This window comes from Natator depressus, chromosome 15, assembly GCF_965152275.1.
Source record: "Natator depressus isolate rNatDep1 chromosome 15, rNatDep2.hap1, whole genome shotgun sequence".
NCBI classification, from domain to species: Eukaryota; Metazoa; Chordata; order Testudines; family Cheloniidae; genus Natator; species Natator depressus.
Window position 1 is genome coordinate 375,853 of NC_134248.1, and position 16,599 is coordinate 392,451.

The following is a 16,599-nucleotide window of genomic DNA, read 5'->3' on the forward strand; positions in this document are numbered from 1 at the left end:
ACTTCCCAGCTCCATTAGTGCAGCTCAGCTGCCACGATAGAGCTGCACACCCTGGGTATACGCCAACTGGTGCCATGCACAGCAGCCTGTCCGCTTAGCAGCACACCTGTGCCCTGAGTACATCACCCCAGCGCTGCACCCCATTGAACAGAGAACAGCACAGGACCCTGCTGTCCAAGCCCTCCAAGGAACAGGCCCTGCTGCCTGAGAGACGCCTCTCCCTTTGCGAGCACAATGTCCCATGACAACTATGTGCCTCCGGGGCCCGACACTGTCTCCAATGGGGGAGGTTTGTGAGTACAGGAGTCAGAACCCTCATGGGAGAAGGGCTTAGACTGTGGAACTCCCTGCCACATGAGAGACAAGACCACGGGACTCAGAGGGATCAGAACTCAATGCAAAACTATCTCTTCAGCTTAGTTTCCCCTCAAGAGCTCTCCACACACAGGCTTTGTCTTCACTGCCAAATAATATGTGTTTTTACACTGAAAATGGATGCAGGAGGCTAGGCAAGGTCAACCATGGGCAGCAGAATATTGTTGACCCATGGTAGATCTCCACTAGAATTTGACAGTGGGCTGGCTAACGTGCGGTCATGACCACCCCCCCCCCCCAAAAATCCATCTGTTTTGCAGAGAAGACAATAGCCACAGGCAAGATAAGCCTTGGCCAACTTCACCCACTTAAACACACCAGAAAAAATAATGCTATGGCCTTTCAGTGAAGAGAGGGTGAGAGAGTTTGTGTGATTGTAATTGGACTTTAATAACTTGGCAGGGACTCAGCTGCTCCCTGATGATGCCCATAAAAGTCTATAAATAAATAAAGAGGTAAGTGGTGGGGATCAGCGATTCCGTGAGAAAAAGGCTGGCTGGGGAATCAGTGAGACCGGGACAGTGATGAGTGCGCAGGGACTGAGCAGGCCAGGCGTGGGCTGTGAGATGTCAGCCTCTGGCTTGGAATCGGGATAGGGCTGAGCAGAGACAGACTCTGCCTTGGACAGGATCTCTGAGACAAGCCTCGGCCACAGAGTTCAGATCCAGATCACAGCTCCCCCCAGGGTCAAAGCAGCAAGGTTGCCCCGCCCAACCCCCCTTTTCAAAGCCCCCTCTGGAGTGGAGCTAAGCCTCTGGGAAAAGGCTGGCCCCTCCCAGTCTGCGAAGCAGTGTGCTCGAGGAGGTGCTTGGAGCAGTGCCAGCCACCTGCGGTTTCCAGCTCGCACGCTGAGCCAGCTCCAAAGGCCACTGGAGTCTATGGAAAGATCCCCACTGATTTCAATTAGCTTCAAACCAGGCCCACTGTGAGCAACCTCCTGAGTGGTATGAAGCCATTTCCCAGCCCCAGCACATGGGAGACCATTCCTGGCCAACGAGCAGCTACAGTGGGGCTTGCTGTCTGCCTCTCCCCCAGCCCTGGTGGGTGGAACAGACCCTGCTGTATTGTGTGTTTACTTAGAAATCTCAGCCAATCTTGAAACCCCATCCCTGCTAGCAGCTGCCAGGTGAGCCAGGAACCCGTCCGCCTCCCAGCCTGCCAAGCCTGCCTGCTGGGTTACGGGTAGGGCCCTCTCCACTAGCCACCAATGGAAACCTGTCCTGTGGTCAAGTGGGACCTGGCCCCAAAAGCCAGTGGCTCCACAAGTGAACACCAGTGCCTGCCACAAGCTCCCAGCCTGGCTGTTTTATCTGCATGCTCTGGGCCCTGGGCTCCTGCCATGGTTGGTAAGGCTGGATTTTTCTGTGCCTAGCAGGAGAAATGGGGAAGGAGTGCATGGTCTTCAGTGACAATGTCTTTGTTGATGTCAATGCTGCAGAAGGATACAAATGGTTCTGTTGTTCTCAGCCCCGGAAGGGAGGGCTGTGAATGAGCTCTCTGTGCGGCTTGAAGTGGGAGGAGGGACAAGCCAGGGAGCCAGCTAGGGTGATGGTGAGAGTTCATTCTCGGGACAGTCTCCCTCCAGGAGATGGTGGGAGGGTCCAGCCCCAGCTCCACACCTGGGAGGAGAGACTGAGATCCTGGAGATAGCAGGCACCATTGGAAAGAAACCTCCTGCTGCAGAGTCCCAAGCTGATGGCATGGCCCTGGCACCGTGGAGATGGCATAGGGAAGGTGGCCACGACTTCTAGGGAGGGGCGAGCTGCCTTGTAAGAGCTGGCACCGGGATAGCTGCCCAGGAGATTCCATGTTGAAGCAGCATCCCAACGCCCTTTGCGTGCAGTCTGGTCCGACTGAGCCCTGGAAGAAAAGGGAAGTTTGCAGAGAGGAGCTTAAGCCAAGGAAAAGGTGAGGTTCACGGGGTTTTTTTTACAACATATCTACTGCAATGGGGAGTGCGTGTGTGAGAGAGAGAGAGCGTGCAGGGGACATGTGTGTGTGAGAGAGCATGTGGGGGAGTGTGTGTTGGGTGTGTGTGAGAGAGAGAGAGACTGTGCATAGGGGATTATGTGTGGTGAAAGAATGGAAAGGGGTGAGGGGGTGATAGAGTGTTTGTCTGTAATGGGGAAGGGAAAGCATATAGTTAGAGCACTGGGTGGTTGCGTGCAGTGGGGTAGTAGAGTCTGTGTGTGCCAGGACACTGTTTGTAAAGAGTCTGGCTGTCACTGACAGTGTTTGCGGGTGCAGCAGGGAGCATGGGCTTGGGAGAGGGAGATGTATGGGGAAGAGTGAGAACCCTCCTTTTCCTCTGGGATGCCCGCTCTGCCGGAGGAGTGCCACTGGGGACAGGCTTTCGGGGCTGGGAGGGCTGCAGGGGTGGGGGTAATTGTGGGAAACCTGCTGTCTCTGGGGGTAGCAGTGGGGGTCATGTGTGTCTACAGGAAAGTGGGGGTAGCTGTAGGGGACATGCTGTCTGGGAGGGGCAGTTGGGGCCATGTTCTCTGTCTGGGCACAGCTGTGTTACTCTCGTTAGGAAGGTGGTAAGTCACCATGCCCCTGCTCCCAGTGCTAACAGGGAGCCACAAATAACAGGAGCTGCTCCTTGCCGCCTGCCTGCAGGACTGCAGCCTGCATTAATTATTAATCTACTCACCTAAGGCAAAGTCAATACTGAGGCTGGGCTAAGAAAACGATCCCAGGAGTATTTATTTATAAACATCCCAGTGGAGGCCAGGCCTGGGTGGAGGAGAAAGTACTCTCTAGCATCCCTGGGAGAGGGGGGAAATGCCCCCTCCACTCTAATGACCATGGATTGGGGATTAGAGACTCTTACTGCAGAGCAGTCACTGGCTGGAGGAGGCAGTTACTTGTTTCACTGCCCGTGTCTCAGGATTTACAGAGCTGGACTCCAGCTAATAGGCTTTTGTGCGTTTCTTTTCACATTTCATTGAACCTCTATAGCTTGGGTTTAGCCAACATCCTGCAGTGTCCGCAGCCCAGCCTTGGGCCAGTGCATGGGAACCAGGAAGTGAAACTGACAAGAAACAGAACCGGAAACTGACCAGCCTGTTTCACTGTTTGCTGAGTAAAAGGCAAAAAGTAAATAAACCGAATGGGCAAAGAAAAGTGAGTTAGATGCTTACAGTGAGACCCTGCTTTGAATGTGTCTGCAGCAGTGACCCTCTCCATACTCAGCAGACCTGCTAGCTGTTTGTGTCTGACTCACTTTTCCTGACCTTAGTGACCAAACAAACAAAAACCCCAATAACTTTTGACTGCTCTTAACTGCTGGAAAGTCACATAGCTCTGGGAGAGTGTGTCAGATTGTATTCTGGCTTTTGCATAACTATAATCAATAATAATAATTATGATTAATAAAATATTAATAATAAATACCTACCTCTTATGTAGCACTTTTCATCAACAGAACTATCAACTGAGTTTCAATGACAGGGCCCCAGTTATCTGATCCCAGCACACAATGGCGTCACTGAAGCTGTAATGTGGTCTGCAGAATTTTAATTACCAGCGATGATGCATGGGAAGGAATGAGCCCAGCTTTGCTCTCTGATCCCAGAGCTGGCTGTCAAAAACTGAGCGCATTTGTTCTGGAGGCACAAGAAACATGAAAACCATTGTACCATTTTTATAGTCCCTCCTCAGGGAAGAGATGCTCCTTATAATTGTTTCCCTGTCAATAATCACAGGTATAATTAGTGGCAGAGGGAAGGAGCTTGGCCCAGATTCTAATCATGGCAATATGTGCACATCTAGTGCTATGCTTAAAGTCATGGCTTTGCTGTACCCTTGGTAAAGAAAGTGGGAAGGAGTGAGTTTTCAATGCAGCCAGTCTTCTGATGTCACTACCCCTTTATGCTCTCATCACTCATCTGAAAGCTATCGACCAGGAGTGACATTTTGGTCTATGCCTGATCTGCACACAGACTTGTGCCAGTTTCACTATAATGTGCTTTTAAATCAGTTTAGTTAAATCAGTGAAAAACCCTGTGTGGATACACCTAAATTGATTTAAATGTGGCTTACATACATTTAGTTTAATTTGGCTTCTAAGTGGTTTAAACTGAATTGAGAAAAAACACTTTTAAACCAATTCAAGAGTGCACATGCGTCTTTGCACTACACCACTAACTTAAGTTGATTTAAAAGCAATTCAGTGAAACCAGTACAACTTTGTGTGTAGACAAGGCCACAGTGAGAATGGCTTGACTGACAGGCCCTTTGCACAGCAGGTTCCCTACACATAGGTGGGGCCCCACCAAATTCACGGTCCATTTTGGTCAATTTCACGGTCGTAGATTTTTAAAAATAATACATTTTATTATTTCAGATATTTAATCTGAAATTTCACAGTATTGTAACTCGGGGTCCTGACCCAAAAGAGGGTTGTGGGGGGGGGGTCACAAGTTATTGTAGGGGGTTCGCAGTATTGCCACCCTTACTTCTGCACTGCCTTCAGAGGTAGGTGGCTGGAGAGCAGCAGCTGCTGTCCAGGCGCCCAGCTCTTAAGGCAGCACTGCCACCAGCAGCTTTGCAGAAATAAGGATGGCATGGTGTGATATTGTCACCCTTACGTCTGCGCTGCTGCCTTCAGAGCTGGGCCCTCAGTCAAGAGCTGCTATTCTCCAGCCGCCCAGCTTTGAAGGCAGCAGGGCAGAAGTAAGGGTGGCATGGCATGGCATTGCCACCCTTACTTCTGCGCTGCTGCTGGCAGTGGCACTGCCTTCAGAGCTGGGCGCCTGGACAGCAGCCTCCGCTCTCTGAACGCCCAGCTCTGAAGACAGCACAGAAGTAAGGGTGGCAATCCCACAACCCCTCCTACAATAACCTTGCGACCACTGTTCCCTCTAAGCTGTGCGCATGTGCACACGCACACAGATCCTAAACCCCCCGCACACAGCGAAACACCGCGCACACAAATATTTGCACAGAAGCACAAAAATTTGCACAGAAGAAATTTTTTGCGCACACAGCCTGTCAAAAATGAGAGGGAACTTTGCTTGTGACCCACCCCATACCTCTTTTTAGGTCAGGACCCCCAGTTTGAGAAACAGTGATCTCTCCCATGAAATCTGTATAGTATAGGGTGAAAGTAAACAAAAAACCGGATTTCACAGCAGAGACCAGATTTCATGGTCCATGATGCATTTTTCACAGCTGTGAATTTGGTAGGGCTCTACACATAGGGCAGCCTTTTACTGCTAGTGACGGTATTTTCTTTCTATTGTGTAAAAAGAGATTTATTCCTACTTCAGCAGCCAGAGAACCCTGGCTGCCTGTGTGAAGCACCTTGGCCCAGATGCTCAAAGGGATTTAGGTGCATTTCAATGGGAACTAGGGACATTGGAGAATGTGGGCCCTTCTCCCCACCTCAGCAGCTTCTGCATGGCAAGGGAGACATGTTTACAAACGCTTCCACTATGCTGCTCATTTTTACATGCTGGGCACTTTGTGGGGTAGAACAGATGCTTGAGCTTGCTGGTTCCGTCAGAGAAAATCTCTCTGTTTCCAGATTAGGCTGTAATAATAATACCTTGCATTTCTATGGCATTTTCATACCAAGTGTGCTGGTGGAGGGGCTGCTGTCTTTTGGATGAGCTGTAAAACCAAAGCCTTGGGTGTGAAAGATTCCAACTCACTTTTCACAAATATCAGGGTAGTAGCTCTGGTCCTGGCCCATTTCTGGCTATGGTGTCATTTATAATTGCCTGTTCTTCAAATTTCCCCCTGAATTTTCAGCTGGATGCAGGACTTAATATCCTAAATTGTTGTTTAGTGTTTTAGGATTCTGTTAAAGAGCTGCCCATGTTCCACCCCAGAGGTGGCTGCATGGCAGTGCTGGATGAAGTGATTCCTTTTTTGGCCTCCTTTGGGCTAGAAGCTGCTATGAGAACATAGGCCATTATCTTACCATTACTGCCACTCTTGAGAATACTTACAACACTGTCCCCTGAAGAGAACCTATTAAACCCCAGTCTCTTCTCTGCCAGACGTGTCTGCTGACCATTTGATAAAATCACCTTGGGGGACTATAGAGGTGGGAGTCAAGAGCCGTTAGGTGCATTTCAGTGGGGCTAAGGGGCTGCTTGTCTAATGGGACAAACGATAGCCTGACCCTGTTACATTTACGCCGCAATGTGATGTTGCCTCTGCATGTTTCCAGGACACAGGAGGTGAGTTATGGTGCAGCCACGCCAGTAGTAGGTTTCCTGTCTCTAGCATGGAGGTAGAATCATAGAATCGGAGGACTGGAAGGGATGTCTTCTAGTCCAGTCCCCTGCACTTAAGGCAGGACTGAGTAATTATCTAGACCAGCTTTTCTCAAACTGGGGTCTGCGGACCCTCGGGGTCCCCGAGGATACTCCAGGGGATCCGCAGGCATCGCTGATCAACTCCTCCTCCCCTCTATTTTCCGGAGACTACTGAAGCCAAACTGGGAGATTTTAGGTGCTAAAAGTCTGGCAGCACAGCAGGGCTAAGCAGGCTTCCTACTTGCCCTGGCTCCACACGGCAAGCTGGCACGACCCTGCGGCTCCTGGGTGGAGGCCAGGGGTCTCGGTGTGCTGCCCCAGCCCGAGTGCCAACTCTGTAGCTCACATTGGCTGGGAACTGTGGCCAATAGGAGCTGTGGGGCAGTGCCTATGGGCAGGGGCAGTGCACGGACAGCCCCTGGTCCCCCCACCTAGGAGCCATTGCCAGAGGGGTGTGCCGGTCGCTTTCGGGAGCCATGCAAAGTAAGAGCCGCCTGGCCGGAACCCACACCCTCTCCTGCACCCCAACTCCCTGCCCCAGCCCAGAGTCCACACCCTGCACCCAAACTCCCTCCCAGAGCCTGCACCCTGCACCCCCTCTGCACCCCAACTTCCTGCCCCAGCCTGGTGAAAGTGATTGAGGGTGGGGGAGAACGAATGATGGAGGGAGGGGGGATGGAGTCAGCGGGGGGTGGGAAGAGGTGGGGCGGGAATGGGGCCTTGAGGGAAGGGGTGGGGTGGGGGCAGTGCCTGGGGCTAAGTGGATGGCTTGGGGGTCCCTGAAAAATTTTAAATCAAAATGGGGGTCCTCGGGTTGCTAAAGTTTGAGAACTGCTGATCTAGACCATCCCCAGCAGATGTTTGTCTAATCTGCTCTTAAAAATCTCCAGTGGTGGAGATTCCACAATCTCCCTGGGCAATTTATTCCAGTGTTTAACCACCTTGATAGGATATTTTTCCTATTGTCCAACCTAAACCTCCCGGGTATTCCTGGTGCTGCCATCCCAGTGGTATCAGCCATTTCAGTCTGTGCCTACATAGATCCCCTCCTAGCCTGGAGGTGTCGGGGTTGGAAACGCAGACTGGTGTTTGATGATGATGCCTCTGGTTGCTGATGGGGTGTGTCTTTGTCATAAGCCCAGGAGGAGACTATCTTTCCTGCGTCAAGCCTGGGGTCATGGTCACTGGGCCAGAGGAAGAGAAGTTCATAGAATCATAGAATATCAGGATTGGAAGAGACCTCAGGAGGTCATCTAGTCCAACCCCCTGCTCAAAGCAGGACCAACACCCACTAAATCATCCCAGCCAGGGCTTTGTCAAGCCTGACCTTAAAAATATCTAAGGAAGGAGATTCCACCACCTCCCTAGGTAACACATTCCAGTGTTTCTCCACCCTCCTGGTGAAAAAGTTTTTCCTAATATCCAACCTAAACCTCCCCCACTGCAACTTGAGACCATTACTCCTTGTTCTGTCATCAGCTACCATTGAGAACAGTCTAGATCCATCCTCTTTGGAACCCCCTTTCAGGTAGTTGAAAGCAGCTATCAAATCCCCCCTCATTCTTCTCTTCCGCAGACTCAACAATCCCATTTCCCTCAGCCTCTCCTCATAAGTCATGTGTTCCAGTCCCCTAATCATTTTTGTTGCCCTCTGCTGGACGTTTTCCAATTTTTCCACATCCTTCTTGTAGTGTGGGGCCCAAAACTGGACACAGTACTTCAGATGAGGCCTCACCAATGTTGAATAGAGGGGAACAATCACGTCCCTCGATCTGCTGGCAATGCCCATACTTATACATCCCAAAATGCCATTGGCCTTCTTGGCAACAAGGGCACACTGTTGACTCATATCCAGCTTCTCGTCCCTGTAACCCCTAGGTCCTTTTCTGCAGAACTGCTGCCGAGCCATTCGGTCCCTAGTCTGTAGCTGGGAGTCTCTGCTGGGAGCTGAGGTGCCAGGTCCCTCTTGAATGACTCGGAGGAAGCGAGGCATTAGAAAGACGGTAGCTGCTGCTGCCAGGCTGGTGGGAAGAGGATCAGCTTTCCGATCCTTGTGTTCAGGTACGAAGGCTGCCAGGGATACACCAGTGAAGGGTAGAAAGGACAGCAGCAGAGAGGCAGTTTGTGAGAGCATCCCCGCCCCCTCCCCGGGAGGTCTGCCTATCACTAGACGATGACAATAGCCAAAAGGCTGGCACCCTCCTGCCCCCACCCAGCTTTAGATCTGGAACTTTTCCTGTGGACCAGTTTTAGTGGAAGGGAAGCAGCTGGTTCTGCCCGAGACACTAGGCTGCAGTGTTGGGTGTCAGGGATAAGGGAGTCCTGTTACCAGCTGCTGCCCTCAACTTCAGGATCCACTTACAAGTTCCATTCATTATTCAGTGCGATGGGAATCTCAGCGGCAACCAGTCAGCACTGAGTGGTGCCAATGAATACTGCTCCAGAACCAATTCCTCCTAATATGGTGTCTGCTATATGAGGATGTTTCCCTGTTAACAGACTGGCATTTCTTGACTTCTGCCTTTCTGCAACATTGGTTTCTGTAAATACAGTTAAAATGATTTTTAATCCTTTTCTGCTAATGCAGTAGGGTTTTTTTGTTTGTTTGTTTGTTTAACACAATACACAACAATGCTAGCAACAAGACAAACATCACAAGACAAAACATAAAACACAAAACAATTTTTGTCACGACAATAGATTCATGGAAATCTGGGTTGCTCTTCAGCTGGTATCAGCTTTTCCTGATTTTTTGAAAGACAAAAAGAACATGTCTCTACCCCTTTTGGGGTGGCAGATTTTTGCTTAAAATATCCCTTTCTTTTACAAATACCCTTGCTGATTGCAGGCAAAACAGACGAATTACCCCCATACTTTCCTGTGTTTTTGTTCTAGGGGGAGGCCAGGTTTCAATGGCTTCTACCTTTTAAGGGTTTAGGGGAAATTATCCCACTGTTTAGTCATTAAACTCATGAGGTGGTGTACCTCAGTTTCCCTTGCTATATAGGAGACCAAGTTTGTAATGTTTTTTTGCTGTGCTAAGTTTTAAGTTTATTCACAGGTAATAGCTGAGAAGCATCATTACCATATGACCTTAAAGGTTTTTTTGTTTTGTTTTTTTTCCCAAAAATCATACCCTTTACATTGTTACAGGGGTACTTATTAACATTAAATTTATCCCAAAGTTTAATATTAACAATAACATTAGCATCAAATTTATTAAAGGTATCTTGTTATATATACCATGAATTTTATCCTATTTAATTTTGGTGAATTAAACGGTAGGAGAGTCATGCATTTAAGCAGACCCCTTTTGTACCTGTCTTCAGATTTCAGCACTGCATATTGCATTTTTCTACTTCGGGTTAACCTGTTCCTCTCTTATTTTTAGGTTTGACTTCTTTTTCCACCTTCCTCTGGAGGGTCATAATTTAAGCCTTTTGGTTTCAGGTAGTTTCTTTGCTTACCAGGTATGTTCTTTATCTGCAGCTCCTTTGTGCTGCCATTTCTGTGCAGTTCTCTCCTTTCTCTATCAGTTAGCTAATTTGCATCAACACAGATGCTTTCTGGCTTGCTTTTGGATCCAAAGCCATCAGCAGCTCAGAGACTGTCTTAAAAGGGACACAATGAACTTTCACCAGAGTTCTGATTACTTTTAACTTTCAACTCCTGCTTCCAAAACACACAGCAATCTGAAAAAGAAAACTCAACCTATCGTGGCTCCTTTTAGAGCCCTAATAGGATTTTAATTAAGTAGCATGTTTTATTTGCATTTCTTTTACCCCTTCTACAATATACACTGCACACATCCTGGGGAAAATGCACATTTCTTCCATAGTTTAACTTCTATAACATTATATTAGCCATATCAATTTTTACATAAGATGTAACTGTTTCTTTTGTGCTCACCGAGTTTTCACATACCCTTATCAAAGTAAAAAGAAAAGGAGGACTTATGGCACCTAAGGGTATGTCTACACTATGAAATTAGGTCGAATTTATAGAAGTTGGTTTTGTAAAAAGCGGTTTTATACAGTTGATTGTGTGTGTCCCCACACAAGTGCTCTAAGTGCATGTAGTCGGCGGAGTGTGTCTGCAGTACCGAGGCAACCATCGACTTCTGGAGTGTTGCACTGTGGGTGACTATCCCACAGTTCCCACAGTCTCCGCCGCTCATCTGAATTCTGGGTAGAAATCCCAGTGCCTGATGGGGCTAAAACATTGTCACAGGTGGTTCTGGGTACGTATCATCAGGCCCTCCTTCCCTCCCTCCCTCTGTGAAAGCAAGGGCAGACAATCATTTTGCACCTTTTTTCTTGAGTTACCTGTGCAGACGCCATACCACGGCAAGCATGGAGCCCGCTCAGCTCACGGTCACCGTATGTCTCCTGGGTGCTGGCAGATGTGGTCCTGCATTGCTACACAGCAGGAGCTTATTGCCTTTTGGCAGCAGACAGTGCAGTATGACTGGTAGCCATCCTCGACATAGTCCTGGGTGCTCTTTTAATCGGGCGCCTGGGCAAACATGGGAGTGACTCAGCCAGGTCATTTCCCTTTTAAGTTTCGTCTCATGGCGATTCAGTCCTACCGGCAGTGCGCTGTCTTTTAACCTCCAGCCAGCAGAAGATGATGGCTAGTCGTCATACTGCACCGTCTTCTGCCGAGCACCTAGGAGATGATGACGGCTAGCGGTCGTACTGCACAGTCTGCTGCCAGCAAGATGTATAAAGATAGATGAAGTGGCTCAAAACAAGAAATAGACCAGATTTGTTTTGTATTAATTTTCTCCTCCCTTCCTCCTTCCCTCTGTGAAATCAACGGCCTGCCAAGCCCAGTTTTGAGTTCTATCCTTGAGGTTTTGAGTTCTGTCCTTGAGGGGGCCATTCAGTTTCTCGCAAAGCCACCCCCTTTGTTGATTTTAATTCCTGTAAGCCAACCCTATAAGCCACGTCGTCAGTCGCCCCTCTCTCCGTCAGGGCAACGGCAGACAATCGTTCCGTGCTTTTTTTCTGTGCAGAGGCCATACCACTGCAAGCATGGAGCCCGCTCAGATCACTTTGGCAATTAGGAGCACATGAAACACCACACGCATTATCCAGCAGTATATGCAGCACCAGAACCTGGCAAAGCGATACCGGGCGAGTAGGCAACGTCAGCGCGGTGACGTGAGTGATGAGGACATGGACACAGACTTCTCTCAAAGCAGGGGCCCTGGCAATGTGGGCATCATGGTGCTAATGGGGCAGGTTCATGCAGTGGAACGCCGATTCTGGGCTCGGGAAACAAGCACAGACTGGTGGGACCGCATAGTGTTGCAGGTCTGGGATGATTCCCAGTGGTTGTGAAATTTTCGCATGCATAAGGGCACTTTCATGAAATTTTGTGACTTGCTTTCCCCTGCCCTGAGGCTCAAGAATACCAAGATGAGAGCAGCCCTCACAGTTGAGAAGTGAGAGGCAATAGCCCTGTGGAAGCTTGCAACGCCAGACAGCTACTGGTCGGTCGGGAATCAATTTGGAGTGGGCAAATCTACTGTGGGGGCTGCTGTGATGCAAGTAGCCAACGCAATCAAAGATCTGCTGCTATCAAGGGTAGTGACCCTGGGAAATGTGCAGGTCATAGTGGATGGCTTTGCTGCAATGGGATTCCCTAACTGTGGTGGGGCCATAGACGGAACCCATATCCCTATCTTGCCACCGGAGCACCAAGGTGGTGAGTACATAAACCGCAAGGGGTACTTTTCAGTGGTGCTGCAAGAACTGGTGGATCACAAGGGACGTTTCACCAACATCAACGTGGGATGGCCGGGAAAGGTAGATGATGCTCGCATCTTCAGGAACTCTGGTCTGTTTCAACAGCTGCAGCAAGGGACTTACTTCCCAGACCAGAAAATAACCGTTGGGGACGTTGAAATGCCTATATGTATCCTTGGGGACCCAGCCTACCCCTTAATGCCATGGCTTATGAAGCCATACACAGGCAGCCTGGACAGTAGTCAGGAGCTGTTCAACTACAGGCTGAGCAAGTGCAGAATGGTGGTAGAATGTGCATTTGGACGTTTAAAGGCGCTCTGGCATAGTTTACTGACTTGCTTAGACCTCAGCTAAACAAATATTCCCACTGTTATTACTGATTGCTGTGCACTCCATAATATCTGTGAGAGTAAGGGGGAGACATTTATGGCGGGGTGGGAGGTTGAGGCAAATCGCCTGGCTGCTGGTTTCGCACAGCCAGACGCCAGGGCGGTTAGAAGAGCACAGGAGGGCGCGGTGCGCATCAGAGAAGCTTTGAAAACCAGTTTCATGACTGGACAGGCTACGGTGTGAAAGTTCTGTTTGTTTCTCCATGATGAAACCCACCGCCCCTTGGTTCACTCTACTTCCCTGTAAGCTAACCACTCTCCCCTCCTCCCTTCAATCACCGCTTGCAGAGGCAATAAAGTCATTGTTGCTTCACATTCATACATTCTTTATTCATTCATCACCCAAATAGGGGGATAACTACCGAGGTAGCCCAGGAGGGGTGGTGGAGGAGAGAAGCACCAGGAGGGGAGGTGGAGGAGGGAAGGACAAGGCCACACAGCACTTTAAAAGTTTAAAACTTTAAAACATATTGAATGCCAGCCTTCTGTTGCTTGGGTAATCCTCTGGGGTGGAGTGGCCAGGTGGCGGGAGGCCCCCCCACTGCGTTCTTGGGCGTCTGGGTGAGGAGGCTATGGAACTTGGGGAGGAGGGCGGTTGGTTACACAGGGGCTGTAGCAGCGGTCTGTGCTCCTGCTGCCTTTCCTGCAGCTCAACCATACACTGGAGCATATTGGTTTGATCCTCCAGCAGCCTCAACATTGAATCCTACCTCCTCTCATCACGCTGCCGCCACATTCGAGCTTCAGCCCTCTCTTCAGCCCACCACTTACTCTCTTCAGCCCGCCACCTCTCCTCCAGGTCATATTGTGCTTTCCTGCACTCTGACATTGTCTGCTTCCACGCAGTCGTCTGTGCTATGTCAGTGTGGGAGGACACCATGAGCTCAGAGAACATTTCATCACGAGTGCGTTTTTTTCGCCTTCTAATCTTCACTAGCCTCTGGGAAGGAGAAGATCCTGTGATCATTGAAACACATGCAGCTGGTGGAGAAAAAAAAAAGAGGCCGTGGTATTTAAAAAGACACATTTTCTAGAACAATGGCTGCACTCTTTCACGGTTAAAACCTTGCTGTTAACATTACATACACAGCACATGTGCTTTCGTTCCAAGGTCGCATTTTGCCTCCCCCCACCACGTGGCTAGCCCCTCACACCCCACCCGCCCCCGGCTAACAGTGGAGAACATTTCTGTTCAGCCACAGGCAAACAGCCCTGCAGGAATGGGCACCTCTGCATGTCCCCTTAAGAAAAGCACTGTATTTCAACCAGGTGACCATGAATGATATCACTCTCCTGAGGATAACACAGAGAGATAAAGAACGGATGTTGTTTGAATGCCAGCAAACATACACTGCAATGCTTTGTTCTACAATGATTCCCGAGTATGTGCTACTGGCCTGGTGTGGGAAAGTGTCCTACCATGGTGGGTGGAATAAGGCTGCTCTCCCCAGAAACCTTTTGCAAAGGCTTTGGGAGTACATCCAGGAGAGCCGCAAATGCCAGGGCAAATTAATCATTAAACATGCTTGCTTTTAAACCATGTATAATATTTTAAAAGGTACACTCACCAGAGGTCCCTTCTCCACCTGGTGGGTCCAGAAGGCAGCCTTAGGTGGGTTCAGGGGGGACTGCCTACAGGTCCAGGGTGAGAAACAGTTCCTGGCTGTCAGGAAAACCGGTTTCTCCGCTTGCTTGCTGTGAGCTATCTATAACTTCATCATCATCATCTTCCTCGTCCCCAAAACCTGCTTCTGTGTTGCTTCCATCTCCATTGAAGGAGTCAAACAACACGGCTGGGGTAGTGGTGGCTGAGCCCCCTAAAATGGCATGCAGCTCATCATAGAAGCGGCATGTTTGGGGCTCTGACCCGGAGCGGCCATTTGCCTCTCTGGTTTTCTGGTAGGCTTGCCTCAGCTCCTTAAGTTTCACGCGGCATTGCTTCGGGTTCCTGTTATGGCCTCTGTCCTTCATGCCCTGGGAGATTTTGACAAATGTTTTGGCATTTCAAAAACTGGAACAGAGTTCTGATAGCACGGATTCCTTTCCCCATACAGCGATCAGATCCCGTACCTCCTGTTCGGTCCATGCTGGAGCTGTTTTGCAATTCTGGGACTCCATCATGGTCACCCCTGCTGATGAGCTCTGCATGATCACCTCTGCTGATGAGCTCTGGCCAGTGTGGCAAGCTGCAGGTGACCATGCAAACAGGAAATTGAAATTCAGAAGTTTGCGGGCCTTTTCCTGTCTACCTGGCCAGTGCATCTGAGTTGAGAGTGCTGTCCACAACGGTCACAATAGAGCACTCTGGGATAGCTCCCGCAGGCCAATACCGTCTAATTGCATCCACAGTACCCCAAATTCGACCTGGCAAGGCCGATTTAAGCGCTAATCCACTTGTCAGAGGTGGATTAAGGAAATCGATTTTAAGAGCCCTTTAAGTCGAAAAAAAGGGCTTTATCGTGTGGATGGGGGCAGGTTTACATCGATTTAATGCTGCTAAATTCGACCTAAACTCCTAGTGTAGACCAGGGCTAATAGACTAACAAATTTATTTGAGCATAAGCTTTCGTGAGCTACAGCTCACTTCATCAGATGTTTTTGCAAATACAGACTAACATGGCTGCTACTCTGAAACCTTATCAAAGTGACAGTTTGATTACTCAGAGCCACGTTAAGGCTCAGTGTTTCTAACATTGCTTCTTTGTGCACCTCACCCCTGCTGTTGCTCCAGAGGGGCACGCTGTCTTTTTTAATTTCTTATACTTTTACTACAGCTCTTATCTGCTATTTTGTTACCAAAAAACAAATCCAGAATCTTTTCCCATTTTCCTGGCTTTGACTGCCCTGCTTGCAGCCACGACTTTGGTTTTTAAAAAGATATTGAACATTATAAAGCATTAAGGTACCTTAAGGTTAAATGCTAAATACCAAAGCCAAACAACATTAGTTACCTGTGTCTGGCAAACACTGTCTGTCATTTCTGCAACTTTTAATGAAAGATTTGAATGGATGTTAGTGGTGTTATTTAAAAACAAAACCGAACCAATTCATCTTAAACCTACAGACCAGGAGTATTGATTTAGGTCCTTAAAACCTCACATATTTACACAATATATTTACACACACACATTATTTTTTCTTAACATCCCTTACACTGCTTTAATTTTTACACAGTTATACATAGATTACATGAGTATACATTTGCGGGAGGTAAAGTTTCAGTAGAAACCCCTTATGTTCTTTTCGCAAATTTAACTAAATTGTTCATAGTCAAATGATTTAAATCAGATTGTCTCTTTGCCTGGCTTATTTACAGACATTCCTTTGGAAAAGAGCCCATTTTTCCTTCAGAATGTCTGCAAAGAAACCAAGAATTCTTTTTCTATAACACTTTTCCTTTTTAACATTTTGACAATGTTCAACTGCTTAATTCCCTTCAGAATCTGCAGTTAACTTCTCACTCTCTTTCCTTAAATCACTTGCTTATCTCCCAAAATGACACCTTCATCAACTCAGATTTCACCATTCCGAGTACAGTAACTCCTCACTTAAAGTCGTCCCACTTAACGTTGTTTTGTTGCTGATCAATTAGGGAACATGCTTGTTTAAAGTTGTGTAATGCTCCCTTATAATGTCATTTGGCAGCGGCCTGCCTTGTCCACTGCTTGCAGGAAGCTGGTGGGGGCTTGGAACCAGGGTGGGCCGGCAGCCCCCCATCAGCTCCCCGCTCCCCTAAGTTCCCTGTGCGGCAGCGACCCAGCAGGCTATCAATTGCCAGCAGTTCAGTTGTCCCTCCCCCCACTGCCCTGTGCT

General features: G+C 48.7%; 1 protein-coding gene across 1 annotated transcript in view; it reads left to right on the forward strand.

Annotated features, from left to right (window-relative positions):
- Positions 1-1,685: 1,685 nt before the first annotated feature.
- The window catches only part of GAL3ST1 (galactose-3-O-sulfotransferase 1), a 36,075-nt gene continuing 21,161 nt past the window's right edge, over positions 1,686-16,599 (forward strand). Inside the window, exon 1 of the mRNA XM_074972765.1 lies at positions 1,686-2,283. The gene's annotated coding sequence lies outside the window, so the exon portion shown is untranslated. The remainder of the gene's footprint in view (positions 2,284-16,599) is intronic.